Consider the following 15,406-nt stretch of genomic DNA (forward strand, 5'->3'; position numbering starts at 1 on the left):
CAAGGGACCTGGTAGTTGTCCATCCTTGTCATATAATTATCTTCTCCACCATTCTTAGAGGTCTGTATAAGTTAAGCCTCCACTTCACTTAATGCATTTTTATATGGATAATCTCCCTTTCAATCTTTTAATCTTCATGCTCCTTCACTCCTGCTTCTGTAGTCACCTGAATGTGGATAGACTACGTTCTAGTCCTTGTCTTAGATTCTCCATTGAGAGGACTCAAATGAATACACAGTCTTGACACTGAGGTGAGTTGATAGTCTTAAGTCAATTAAATAAAATGAGTAACAGGAAATAGATAAAGTAGGAAAGCTGAGTGTTTCACTCAGTGAGTGAGACTATGAGCTTGGAGACCATTAATAGACTATTTGAGCATTTAGCATCACAGACATGTACATAATAGCAACCCTCTTTCCTTACAAATCTCGGTGCACAGCATTATAACGTTTAGAAAAAAACACTTTAGGAGCAGTCATTGTTCTAAAAGGTGCTCAGCAGCTATATTTTGCACAAAGCAGAAATATTATAAAGCATAAGAAATACATAAGAAAAAAATTGAAACTCTTATCTTTCATATCAGTAAGCAATTTTAAGTCATAACTGAAGTTGTGATAAAAAGATTTAAAAACATGCAGTGCACTTTCACTTAGCTTAAATCAATGAGACCAACATAATGGCCCCATTCTTCTTTGGCAAATTTATGGCAGCTGCTTGTGTTAGAATGTCAATGAAAGCCTGTGACAGTAATATAAAAGATCACATTGATTGTGACATAAGCTTTGAGCTGATTATAAGGAAAGTACACAGTACAAAGTATGATTCTTATCATTTTATACTCATTATAAAAAGACCACAGTGGTTATCACTACCAAAGATGTTTACTCCATGGCACATGAAACTGACAATTATATAACCCCAGCCAATTCATATGACAGAAGTTAAATGTAGAGCAAATACACCTGCTCTGGATTAAGAGAACATTCGGAGGCTAGGATCATTTCTGAAGAAATGTCTTTATTATTCTCATTCCCAAGTCTGAAGTTTTTAATGACAGTTCTCGGGGTGAGGTAAAGATTTGCATTGTTTTATTTTAAGGAGAAAAATAATAAAAACAATGATATGACATTTCAAAACAAGATAGGAGAGTAATAATGGTTAATACCTTGCATATTGTTATCTTCAAAGTAGGTGCTCAGATTACAAGATATAGGCATGAAAGATTGATCAAACAATATAAGCACAAACCTTTCTTTTCAATGAAGTAATAGAAATTAGTATTAAAACTATCCTAACTATTATACATATGTATATATATTCACTTATTTTTCCTTTTTCCTTTCTTCTTTTCTCCTTTCCCCCATCCTAGTTGTTCTTTCATTTTGAACAGTTTCTTCCCATTTCATCACATCTACTGTACATTTTTGGATCTTACTCTTTCAGCTTTTTACACTAGAGTTTCAATACAATGTTTACACATGCAAGTCTGATTTATTTCACTTATGAGTATGGTGTCAAGTTGCATCCATTTACCTGTAAAAGACTCATATTTATCCTTCTTTATAGATGGGTAGTACTCTATTGTATAAAAATGCCACATCTTTTTATCTATTCCTTGGTTGATGGGCACTTGCATTGTTTCCAACATTTAACTGTTACAAATTGTGCTGCTATAAACATGGGTGCACACATATCGCTGTGGTAAGATGTTTTTCAGTCTTCTTGGAAAATACCCAGAGAGGAATAGCTGGGTCAAAGGGGACCTCTAATCCTAGCTTTCTGAGGGATACCCACACTGATTTCCACAGTGGTTGCACCAGTCTACACTTCCACCAACACTGAAGAAGCATTCTCTTTTCCCCAGAGTCCCTCTAGCATTTACTATCGGCTGATTTCTTGATGATAGCTGTTCTTTGTAGGGTGAGATGGAATCTGAGTGATGTTTCAATTTGCATCTCTTGAGTGACCAACAATGTTGAACATTTTTTCATATATTTATTTGTTTTTTGTATTTCTTCATCTGAGAAATGTGTATTCATCTCAGATGCACATTTTTGGATTGGGTCTTTGAATTTGGGGGTTCTGATTTTTTTCAATTCTTTATACATTCTAGATAGAAGTCCTTTGTCTGAGGGATAATTGCCTAAATTTTTTCCCACTCTATGGGTTGTATTTTCACTGTGTTGGTAATTTCTTTTGCTCTGGAAAAGTTTTTTAATAAGATGAGCTCCCAGTTATTGATTCTTTGAAGTATTTCCCATGCAGTTTGGGTTTTGTTCATGAACTCTCTGCCTACCCCTATGTTTTCAAGATTTCCATATACTTTCTCTTATAGGACAAGTCAACATAGTGAAAATAGACATCCTCCCAAAACTGATATTTTGATACAGATTTAATGCAATCCATCAAAATACCATTGACATACCTCATAGAACTAGAGAAAACATTTCTAAAATTAATTTCAAACTAGAAGAGACATAGAATAGCAAAAGTAATTCTGGCAACAAAGGCAATGCAAGAGGCATCACAATCCCTGACTTAAAATTGTAATACAAAGCTACTGTGGTAAAATCAGGATAGTACTGGCAAAAAAAAACCAGACCTGAGAATCAGTGGAACAGGTCAGAAGATGCAGACAAAACTACAAACACACTTATCCACCTTTTCCTTGACAAAGGAACTAAACAAGTTCACTGGAAGGAAGATAGCCTCTTTAATAAATGGTGCTATAAAAAACCTGGCTGTCAACATGCTAAAGACTAAAACTAGACCTAGGTCTATCACCAAGCACTAAACTAAAGTCAAAATGAATCAAAGGTTTAAATATTAAAGCAGAAAGATTTTCATTTTCTAGCTTCAGGTCTGTCAGCTGTAGAGATATATCAATCCTGAGATGTATCAAGCATTTTAGAATGACTGTAAGGAAGCCCCATACTAATGAAAATAATAGTCCTCCTAAAAATGACAACCAGTCCTTTCACTCTTCCAGGTTTATAAGTATATCCACAGAACAAAATTAAAGAGATTCCAAATAACTTGATGTTATGGAATTTCTACTGCAATAGAATCAGAAACTGGACTCAGCAAAAAATCTGCTGAAATCTTTGAGGTAAATTAGCAGATGAAATCTCCCCTGAATTTTACGACAGTTCTGCCCTGTGTCATGAAATTGTCGCTCCTACTAAGAGTGGCTGGAGAACTATGCCCATTCCTTCTATTTGGTAGCTATTTGAGAATATGCCTGAGGGTTGTTTATGAAATGTGAATGTTTAAAGTGGTGAAGTGGACAGAAAATTGCTTTGTGACAAGCAATCTGAGAATGATTGCATGTCACAGTTCTGTTCATTTCAGACATCCGTGTTGCAAATAAATAGCATTCTGTGGAGCATGGTCTTAAATGGTGGGTTGATTTGTCTTGTAGGGTATAACAGACATTGCACATTAACGTTTCTGCTCCTCATATCAAATTCTGGGAGCATGAAAGAATTGCATGTCTTTGCCTCATTAAAGTTAGACAAATATATCATGTGATCTGACCAAGAATAGGAGAGTGAAATAACTGATCTGATATATATCACAAATATATCATGTGATCTGACCAAGAATAGGAGAGTGAAATAATGGCCTCACCTCTGAGCTAAAGCACAGAAAAGCATGTATACAGTTCCCTTTCGTCTCTTTCCCATCCTGCCAAAACCTGATGGTGCTTGTGAAATTGCAGCCCTATAAGAAGCGTGAGCCTTTGTCTACAGGATCTCTGAGTGACTACTAACCATAAGATTTCACTGTCAATTCATATTGGACATGACAAATTGACTTAAAATGTGTTGAGACATTGAAAAACTGGTATTTCTTGTTATTGTATATAAGCTAGTCTATACTTATGTACAGATTGATTTTGAAAGGTGTTACTCATATGAATAAACTATCTGGGATGGACATAGTTCTGTATAAATAAAATATAATTGTGTAATATTTAGCCAACTGTAACTCTATCTGTATTGTTGATCTTGTGTAAAACCTCCATGCCTATAAGGAAGAAAATATTCTGAGAAAGAATAAAATCCAAATCAGTATCTGTTTTAGTGAAGGGAACCTAGTAGATGCTTATAAGATCTTTTTTGAATTGGGTTAGATTACATGAGAAAATAGAGAGGAAGGCAGTTATGCTGTGATAAGGATATTACATAAGGTTCTGCAAAGCCAAAATGTAAGTCAAACAAAAACAAAACTGGATACACTGATTCAGGTGGCCCAAAGTCTAAGGAAAGATGTGAATGGTTATTGCTGGTTTCAAAGGGATTTTAAGAACTGAGGCTACATTTCCATGATATCAAAAGTTTGATCAAATTTTGTGTTCGCTTTCTACTCCTAACTGAATTCTTTATGGAGTTGATTGATTAATGTTATGTAGATGGAATTACTTTTCCTCTTAAATAGTTGTGTTCCATATATTATTATGTCTTATCTTGCACACAGATTAGTAGTAATTATGGTTAGAAATATTTTTAGGGTGAGAAAAGCTTACCTTTAACAAAGCAAATTGTTTTTATAAAATCTACAATGATATAAAAACTTCTGACACTTTTGTACTTTTCTTTCTCTACCTAAAACCTTTGAATGCTTGTATTCTCTGCAAGATTCCATTAGGCCAGGAGAGGTGAATCTTTACCATAGAATTTCTATCACTAGCATAATGCTTGGCATATAGTTGATGCTGAATATCTTTTGAGTGATTTGTGAATGGCATATTAAGCTTCTACGTTCCTAGGACAGGTCCCACTTTCTCTCTGGCCTTAATTCCACTGCATCACATACCCTACATGCTAGCTAAACAGGTCTACGTGTGTGCTCCATCCCATCTTTGCTAACTGATTTTCATTTTCTTCAATATGATGCATCTCTTTGACTAATTCTAATGACTAGGTTTCATGGCTAAGGACTTTATATATGTTATCTCAGTCTCTAAAATTAAGTGAAAGATGAAACAATGCAGTAGGTAATACAGTTACTATTAATAACATCTACAGATGAAGAAGGCTTAGAAATGCTTAGAAAGGTAAGCATTCCTTTTCTCAACCTCTCAACTACCTGGGTGCTAATGCCCATATCATTGTAGATCCATTTCTCTTAACCATTTTACATGTAACTGATCCTTTACGTTCATCCTTCACACATGAATTTAAACATTACTCTCTCCGTAAACTCTTTTTATTACATTGATCTTCACCAATCTCTCCTTTCTTTTTTTTGTCTTTTTTGAGACAGGGTCTCGCTATGCAGTTCAAGCTGGACTTGAGCTCACTGTGTAGCCCAGGCTGCCTAGAACTCGCAACAATCCTCCTACCTGGGATTACAGGCGTGTGCTACCAGGCCCGACCCCCCTTTGTTTCAAATGCCTATTGATATTTAAAGTCAACTTTATACTGCTTGCCTTCAACTGTTCTCTATATAGTTTATGTGTATTCATCTTTGTCTGTACCATTAGATTTTAAAGCCCTGAAGAGGATATGAGCACTACTTTGTATTACCCAATTGTAACTGGCATAGCAGAGATGTTCAAGAATAAAAGCTCCTAGTTAATAAATTGATACTTTATTAATATTATCCTCCACCCTGGAATTCTCATTTAGATTTTTCTTCAAGACTGGGGTGTGAAAAAGAAAGGTCTTGTTTTTCTCTCAATATTCTTCATTAAAAATAACAAAAAGCAACTTAGTTTACTTCCTGCCACTCAGAAACTTGAAAGGGTATGTTTAGGTTTGAAATTGTTAGAAATAGTCCGGATAAAAAAGGCTGCCTTTTGAAGACGAGGATAAATCTGTTATTTCCAGTTATTAAAGCTGTGGAAGAACAAAGGGATCATCTGACAACTCGTGACTGGTGCAATCAGAGAAGCCGGAGATTGGGGTGTTTATTTTTACACGTGGGAAGGGAAGAGCAAGGGTCAGCCCCCGGGTCTGACACCTTCGATGAGCTCAGTGACTTTGCATCGCGTCACATGAGCATAATGCCTCTCTTCATGCCCCCACGGAATGCAGCAGAGACACGGAAGGAGTTATGAGCCTAAACTAGATCCAAGCCTTAAAACTGAATCCAACCACATAAACAACTCAGAACAAGTGAAGAAGTGCCAAACTTGTCCCCGCGAATTTCCTTGTAAATTAAAAATAAACTGGAACAATTATGTATTCAGAGGATGGAAACATAGTGAAATTGAAACTGATATAAGTAAATGGTCCATACTTCCCAAATACACAAAACCACCACAAAATCAAGTATAGCTTGTGCAAGGGGAAGAACAAAACAAATAGAGCCCCTGGTTAGGTTTCATATTTTTAAAATGTAATATAAAATACTCCACAGTGCCATATTAAATTGTGAATTCAACTTTAGTCCAACTCAGGAGCAAATACATGTTATTATTTGAGAACTCTTGAATGGGCTGTGCAAAACCAATTCACCATTTAAACTCACTTCCAATGCAAAAATAAGCACAATACGTGCTAATGCTCATAGCTGATGTTTCAAATAATCCCAAGAATCAAGTGACAGTTGGGTCTTGCTAAGTATAAGTATGTTTTCAATCAGAAACCAAACCTATGTCCTTTATCATAAATTGGGTTCAAAATAGAGACATACTAAGTCTCTGATAGCATTTATATAAAAATACAACATAAAAATAAATATGGATTTTAATCATTAAACCAGGTTAGATGCATGGTCTAAATTGGACAGTATTATCTCACTAACAACCTGTCAAAACTCATAATATGAAAGAGCAAGAGAGACTTTCTTATTAGCAATTTATAGCTACCCATTAACTTGCAAAAACTTTTAGGGATTATTACATTACTTTATCTTTACAGTCTATAATTTATATACACACAGTACCTGTTATCCCTATTATCATTTTTCATTCGCAAGATATGAGAATGGGGTTAGTTACTTGCCTTGAGGGATTTCTCTGAGATCTATTGCTTTAATTTTACCTGTGTCTCAACCCTCTGTTTGTTCTCTTTCTTCCTCTCTCTCTCTCCCCTCTCTTTCTCTCCCTCCTCCCTCCTTCCCTCCCTTTCTCTCTTTCTCTCTCCTCCTCCGCTTTCCCCTCTCTTCCAGTGTTCAAATCCAGGAAACATGCAGCCTAGGCTGCTTGTGCTTGGAAAACTTATCAAGATTCCATATAAATTTAGAGTTCTCATTCAGATAAACTCAAAGACTGAAGGATCTCAGCAGTCACCTTTTACTCCTTTAGTGGTCTCCTTGATTCTTGCTCTTTCTAAGTTGTCTTTTTCATTGCAGATGTAAATGACACCCACAAAGTTAGAGTGGAAGGAAGATTCAGTAGACACAGCTCCACACCACAATGCAGTGGGGAAAGGCTCATACTCAGGTCTCAGAGAAAAGTCCACTTATTATAGAAGATCCCATGGTGCAGGGAGGGCCCAGCTCAGGCCTTCCCACCTTGCTTGGTTACCGGCAGGCAGCTGTCTAGGAAGCATGGCCTTAGTGTGAAGGCTGTGATTGATCCCAGATGTGCAGCAGCTGGAAGCTGTTACTGAATAGACTCCTTAGAGAGAGTAGAGACCCACAGTCTACCCCATGTGTTTCATAGAGCCACTTCTGTGTTTGGAGAGTAGCTTCTTTATAGTTCTTATAGACTCTTCTCTCTCACAGACAAGTTAGAAGGAGGTTGGTGGGATAAATAACAGCTCTGTCACTGAATTTGACTTCAAATTTGTAACCAGCACACCCTATTCCACCATTTACTTTAACTGTCCCTCACTAATCACAACCTTCCCCTTGGCTAATGTGGTGGTATAGCCCACATCTTCATACCAGAGTCCTGTAACCATCCCTTTCCCAGGCCAGAGTTGCCCCATTTGTCCACTTGCAGCTGGACAAGGAAGTATCAAGTGATGTGCAAATAATCATCTGGGTTCCTCACCCAGCCCTCTCTGCTCTCATTATGTTAAAGAAGCACAACCTTCTCCTACCCATCAGTGTCAATTGCCCTTGCTCTGTTGCTTAGGTTCCATATCTAATTAGGTACTCTGAATAGTGGATCTGGCTCAGGATACATGGGCAGAAAAAACACAAATGAGCTTATTCCCTAAATAAGTATTTTTATGTCAAGGCAGACTGTCAGTCCTTCTGGGCTGAAGAAGACCCAGTATAGTCAACCTGCCATCATGTGACTGGCTGGTCCCTTGGGGGAAGAATTATATCCTGGGGACCTAGCAAACCCATGCATAGCCTACAACACTGCCAATCTAGTGTCGGTTCATATGTCCATCACAACATTTCTGGGTGGCCAATGACTAAGCTGGCTAATGTCTCTTGGCTAAATTATTTTTCTACTTACTTCATTAGTGTTTCTTCCATAATGGATGTTTTCTAGTGGGTGTTAATATGTGATATGCAAATCTTCACACTTGAAGCCTCTTCCCATATGTTCCTATGTGTGTCTTTAATGAAAAAATCATTATCTCTTATCTTCCAGTCCTTTCCTTCCAGATCACTGATAAGTTAAACAGACTACTAGCTACTGCCCAGGAATTTGTATATATCTTTTTTCTTTAGGCAATTTCTTTTTTATACAAAGTTCACCAAAACTACTTATAGGTCCCTTCATTAGGAACATTTATTCTTTCCATTGTTGTCCAAGTCTGCCCTGTAAGGCAGTGCTCATTGTATTAAGATTTACACTCACACGACATGCTATCCCATCCATAATCCATGTTTTTTCCTCTTCTTTCAGCTATTTACACTCCATCTGTACATGGTCATATGAGCGAGGTCAGGAGGGGCACTGGTGTAGCCATGACATCTGACACGGGGCCTCGGCTGCCTGCTCTTAAGCCTACTCTTGTTCTCTGCCCCTACCTGTTCCTCCTTGTGCATCGTCTCTTCTTGTGATGGACACTGCAGGGTTTGTTCAACTTTACACCTTGCTAGATCTGACAACACATGACTCATAGTGACCATGCCGAATGCATGGCCACTCAGGTTCCAGAGCTGAGGGTCATTCCATCTGTACTGGGACCAATGAACATGCTAGAAGTTATTTCTTGGAAGATCCATAATTATCTATTCCAGAAGCCATGGACCTGCATTAGAAGGCAGGTTCCCACACTGTGATTTTCCTGTATAGGCTTATCATAAAATCCACGTAACACCTTTTTCTATTGTTGATTGTTTCCATACAATTGTGTCTGCTGAATCAGGTGGGCCAAATGCCACAACTCTTTACACAGCAGCCTGACCTGCTGCTGAGCCCTTTCCCCCTCAACATGCCTATCTTCCATGTTTTCCATTATATAGGCCAAAAAGTATCCCTCAGAGTGGAATGGAAGACCCTCAGAAAGCGAAGAGGCTCATAAGGTCATGCTTTCCTATTTACAGTTTAGGATGAAAACTACAGCAATTTGTGTTATACTTTAGCATAAATATTCCTGCAACCCTGATTACTGGACTCCTGAAAACTATACCAACACGGAATGTCTCTGGAATTTAAAGAATTTATCTCCAGTGTTCTTGAGGGTAGGTGTCTTACCAATATCCCCAGAGCTCTACTATCTCTTGGTCAAGTGCTTGATAAGCATGAAGTCACTGATGTAAAGGATCAGTGTGGTTTTCTGTGGGATGTACAAATAGCTTATAACTCATTGGATGACATTTTGTCAGAGGGCAGGAAGATTATCTCAGCCTATACATGAACATTGTCTTTTTCAACCCAGGTAGATACAACTTCATTTGATCCTTTTTTAATGATAAAAACATTTGTTTCATTTAGTAAGGAAAATATGTTTTGCTTGGAAGATGTGATCAGGGATACTATGTGGTCAAGCTTCTGATACTCTGTGGACATTCTCCTAATGCATCTACTTTCTCCAGGGACCAAATTGGATGGGCTCTATACTTTTAAAACAGTGACATTCAGTGATAGTGGTAGTCTCCACCATCTTTCCATAATGTGATACTGGTTTTGGTTCACTCTCTTGGCTGAGTGTTAGGGTCACTTTTAGAAACTTGCATTCACCTTTCTGAACTATAATAGTGCTCACTCCACTTGGGGAAGGATTCCAATTTTAAGTCCTAGGTATACATGCAGAGGAATTGCAATATGCTGTGTCTGAGGACTCAGTGACTCTACTGTAAGTTGGACTTTATAGAAGATTCCATTAACATCCTGGACCTCACTCTAATAAGGTGATGGTTTCAGCCTCCAGGTATCAAGGTCAATTTAGAATATTAAGTACAATAGTCTTTAAAATGTTGGATGATATCTTTTCTCCAGTGTACACTCATCTGAGCAAATGGATGTAGGATCCTCTGTGGTAGAACTAAGTGCATTTTTTTGCCATGCAGGCTTTCTCAGGAAATGAGTCATGCAGGCTGTCTGTTCTTTCACTGTTATTAGATATTAAGCAGCACCCTTATTATTGTCAATTTGTTCCCCAGGATGTGATACACTATTCACCACCTTCACAAGTCTCTGTAGGTTAACTCCCCTGTTAGTTATTATGATAATTGGGGCTCATGGCTTCTAGCCATAAAATGTCACCGCTTGGCCCTTATTGCCTCTTGAACAATTAATGAGTCAGACTTAGTGACCACCTTCCCTAACATCAGCCCTGATCTGCGGAGACGGCCACAACTGAACTTAATGAGTCTGATGCCCCTTTTACTACCACATTCCTGGTAGGCTCGGTGAGTGCTAGTTCCTTGGGTCTCCTTGGATAGCACAGTGCTCTTCTTGACTTGTGGCTGGAAGAGGTACTGCGGCAGCTCTGAAGGGTGCCAGTCTCTTGCAGAAGAGAGGTCTCTGGAATGTCTCCTGCACCGGAGTAGTGGCATCTATCAATAGGGTAAAGGGGGCCTCTGCAAGCCCCATGGTTCCAGGGTAGTCTCTTGTAGCAGACGTTTATTGTAGCATGTCTACACCTTAGAACCTTTTAGTTACGCCCTCTGCTCTCTGCCAGGCCAACTCAGCCATTTCAGCTTTGCTCAGCATGGGCCAGTGCTTTCTCTAAGCCTCTGAAAATCCTAGCACTAGTGATTTTGGTTCTATATTTTGGGGTTCTTGGCAGGACATTAAACCATGTCACAAGAAACGTCCCTATGTGAAGGTTATATTGTTCGTTCAGTGTTTCGTTCAGGCTCTCTGGCTGAATACCCTCAGATCCAGTCCCGGGATCCTCACCGGCCCACGCCTCTCGTTCTCACTCCTCGGTGTACAGTGTCTTCCCCGCTGTAGTGAGTCCCACGCATCTCCGGCTGGTTATGCTGCGATTTACTTGCAGAGTCGATGTGGCAGCTGAAAGAGGTACTGGGGCAGCTGCTCAGTGTACCAGTCTTTTACAGAAGAGGGGTCTCTGGAATGTCTCCTGCACGGGAGTAGTGACATCTATTAATAGGGTAAAGGTGGTCTCTGCAAGCCCCACGGTCTCGGGGTAGTCTGCGGAGCCCCAATCTTTTAGCACACATACTCAGTTCTTCCCATTCCTCCTGCAAGTGCTCCAAGTCCTTTCAGTCTGAGCCTTGGCCTTAGCATGACAAATCTTTTATGCCTGGCTATTTAAATGACGTGGGAACTCTGTGACCCTCTCTCTTGAGTTATTTGTCCTGTACTTGTTTCTCCTCCGTGTCTGCATTCACACTAAGCAAGAAGCCGCGAAAAAGCCCCTGTAGCTTATCTAGCATTAACTCTTAACTGATGAGCCTTCTCATTGCACCTCTGCAGGGGGTCACAGTCCGTGCACCTTAGTACTAAGCAGCCAGCCTCATTGTCCCGGTCCACATTGCTTTCATCATCAATTTCCAACGCTCTTATCTTTGCACCAGCAAAAATTTCCTTTCCAGAGTCATTTCCCTGGGTTACCACTGCTAAATCTTTTAGCAGTGGATCCCTATTCCTCTGCCAGCTTATCTTCTTCTAGCAGAGAGTAAGGAATCTTCTGCACAAATCCGTTTGGCCATACTTTATCAGATCACTTCTGACACCAGTAGGGTCAGTTTGGGTCGCCCAGGAGGAAGATACCGATGCACAACAAGGGGAGCTAAGTGCACAGAGGACAAATGGGAGAGGGGAGATGCTTGATCCATTTCTGACATGTGTAAAGAGAAGCAAGGAAGAAGGAGGATGGTTTGGAAGAGAATCAGAGACTGTGTGGCTCTGAGAAGGCTGCAGGCAGGTGATGGCTGCCGTCAGAGGAGTGACTGGCCATTAGAAGTTCCACTGTGCTCAGGAATGGGCAGTTCTAGAACCAGTGATGTGCCCTGCCATTGGTCCTGAGCAGTCTGGGTGTAGAATAGCCTGAAGATAATGCACACAGCAAATTCCCTTCGAGGGCAGCATGCCTCAGTGGCTACCACCATTGCATGTCAGGTGTGGATGCACCATAGTTTCATATAAATCATGATTATACATTTCTCCCTCACATATTAAAATTAACCAATTAAATCTGGTGCTGGCTGGCTTTTAAGTCCCTGGAAGCCTAGTGAAAACAGTTTCCACCCATCAAAGGCTCTTTATTCTTCATTATAACCATCAGCTCAGAACTCTTTCTTTTGCACTTAGATTTTGAATTATTTATTGCCGAATGCATTACTTTGCCTTGTCCCATATTACATTTCATCTAACCACTTCTGTACAAACTGTTCTGACTTACATGATCTTTTCACAGGCTGTCCCTACCACTAGAATTTGTATAATATGGGGCACAGTCTTAGCATGCCAGTTATAATGACTATGACAAATGTTTTTCTTCAATATGATTTCTAAATACCTCCAAAAATATATCTGCCGATTTGTTTGAGACAAGCTTGAGATATCTGAGTAGAATCTCCTGAAAACACTCTTTCACAAAGGGGCAAGGAGTGCCTTCTCTGTGTCAGCCTCTGCCTCTGAACTGCAGAGACTACATGAGGACCACAGACCAGAAGAGCTGTTTTCTCCACAGGGCATCACAGTTTACAAGGCAAATGCTGCGAGTGAAACCCATTTTGCTACTTCCAAGACTGATCTGACTGCATCTGAGATAAGTGAAGTGCGACAATGCCTGGTTATCCATGAGTTACACTTGTCTTTGATGAGGCTCTGCTTGGTATTCTAGACGGATGTGGGGAAAGCTGATCACTTAAGTCCAGGAAGTTATTACAAGCACAGGAAGACAATGGTTCTGTTTCTATGTAATCTTTTATGCATAGCGTGTCTCAGCAGCATGAGGCAACTTCTTAACACATTGTAGGCTGTTGTAGGTAGTCTATGCAAGTTCTTTTCTGTAATCCTAAAACATTTGACCAGATTGATGAAGCATACATACATGCATACATGTGTAATAGGTATTACATATAATTGTGTGTACGTATGTGTATGTATCTGTTTTCATAATGTGTATGATACATTTCATTGCAGGGCAGTACATATGTTGTCCAAAAAAGTCATGATAAAAAATCCTGGAATGTTAACCATAATACCACAACCATATTATTTCCAAAGTATTTAGTTTCAGTGATAAGATGCTAGACAGAAGCAGCTGAAGTTGTGAATTTTTCTCCAGTTTTTGATAGTCATCTATCTTGCCTCCTCTGTGTTTCTGTCTGTCTCCTTCCTTCTATTTGTATCTCTGCCTCTGTCTCTGTCTCTCCCTCTCTGTCTGTCTCTGTCTCTCTCTCTCTCCTAACCTCACTTCTTTGTAGTGAAAAAGTAGTTTTAATATTATACTCTTTGAAGTCAGACTACTTGTGTTCAAATCTGGGCTCCATCATTTATTACATCTATTACATAGATGTCATAGTTTATTTACAATAGTTTCTTACAATCTCTGTGTCTTAAACTTGTTACTTAAGAAATGGGATTCATTTTACGAGGTTGTGAGGATTTTAGTAGTTTGTGTGCACCTTGTGCTCGGCACACGTCTTCGCTCTGTTCTGAAGTGTCTGTCACCTATTGCAGCTACACCGTATGAACACATACGCAGCGACTCAATTGTTTCACACTAGATCAGAGACCAGAGAGGCTCTGCTGGGTTTCTTTTTAAGGTCTTACAAGGGAGGAATAAAGCCGGGGGTCAGACTGGGCTTCTATCTGGAGGCTCTGATGGGGAATCTGTGTTCATATTTACTCAGGTGATTGGTAAAATTCAGTTCCTTATGACTGTAGAACTGAAACCCTGTTTCTTTGATGTATGGAACCCTCTTTTCTAAGCGAGCAATGCCATGTTGAATTCACATCATGCTTTGAATCTTTCTCCTACTCCATGTCTCTATTTTGCCTTCTTCTGTTTTTAAGGGCTCATGAGGTTGCAAATATACAGTGAAAAGATTTAAACTGTAACCTATTACACCATTTAAATGTATAGATACTTCACTGCTGGAGTCAACCTAATTTAGGTATTTCTAGAAACTGAAAGCCAAAAGCTTCATGGAATCATGAGGAAGGAAATACAAATAAAAGTATGCAACTTCTTCTGCATACCTGTAGTGTGAACCTGGGTAACTGTAATCCACGTGGATAAACTGGATAAACTAGTTATAATTCACCTGACTTAATGACAGCTAGTTAATAAGCTCAATTTACATTTTCAAAGTTGCCTTTAGCACAGCATTCATTCATAAATATAATAAGGGGAGAGGGTGAAGGTAAAGGGAATCAAAATTCTACTTAACATAGGTTTTTTCATCATTATTATTGGTATTATTTAAATAACAAGGGTTAACATGACTAGGGAATAGAATGTTCTATGCAATAAAGTATTCTAATGATGTGGAAGTTATTTCATTCTAAACTTTAACATTTAAACTTTCAGGGTAAAGGGACCAAGAGTGTGATGAGAATTTGCGATCTTCAGCGCATATCTGTGTGTATATATCCAGCACTTAGCTCTGTATTTTTTAAGTGTAATACTCTTATTTCTAAATCCAAACACAAATAAATCAATATCATTTTAAAGTTTTTATAATATTATAACTTTCACATCATTTCTGATTTTACAAATTGAATAAAATTAGTAAGGAGAATTTTTTTTTTTTTTTTTTTTTTACAAAATTCCACTTGGGGAAATTACAAATCTTTGAAGTGTAAATTTTATTTTGAAATATAAGATTCAGATTGGCTTCTGATTAAGCAACAAACACAGACATATTAAAAATAATAAGGCTTAAATATACAAAGGGAAGATTTAAATTGTAATTGCTTTTAGACATTTCACTGTAGGAATATATCTCAACTAGATCTTGCTAGAAGTTGAAAGTGGAAAGATTCAAAGAATCATGAGAAAGGAAATAAAATACAGTGTTTCACATCTGCATGCATGCAATATGAAGCTGGATAACTGTAATCCACACAAGTGAACTGCTTCAAAAGATTTTTTTTCCCTTTTGATTTGTGGACATACAACTG

The sequence above is a fragment of the Chinchilla lanigera genome, unplaced genomic scaffold (genome assembly GCF_000276665.1).
Source record: "Chinchilla lanigera isolate Chin_1 unplaced genomic scaffold, ChiLan1.0 scaffold00017, whole genome shotgun sequence".
NCBI lineage: Eukaryota > Metazoa > Chordata > Mammalia > Rodentia > Chinchillidae > Chinchilla > Chinchilla lanigera.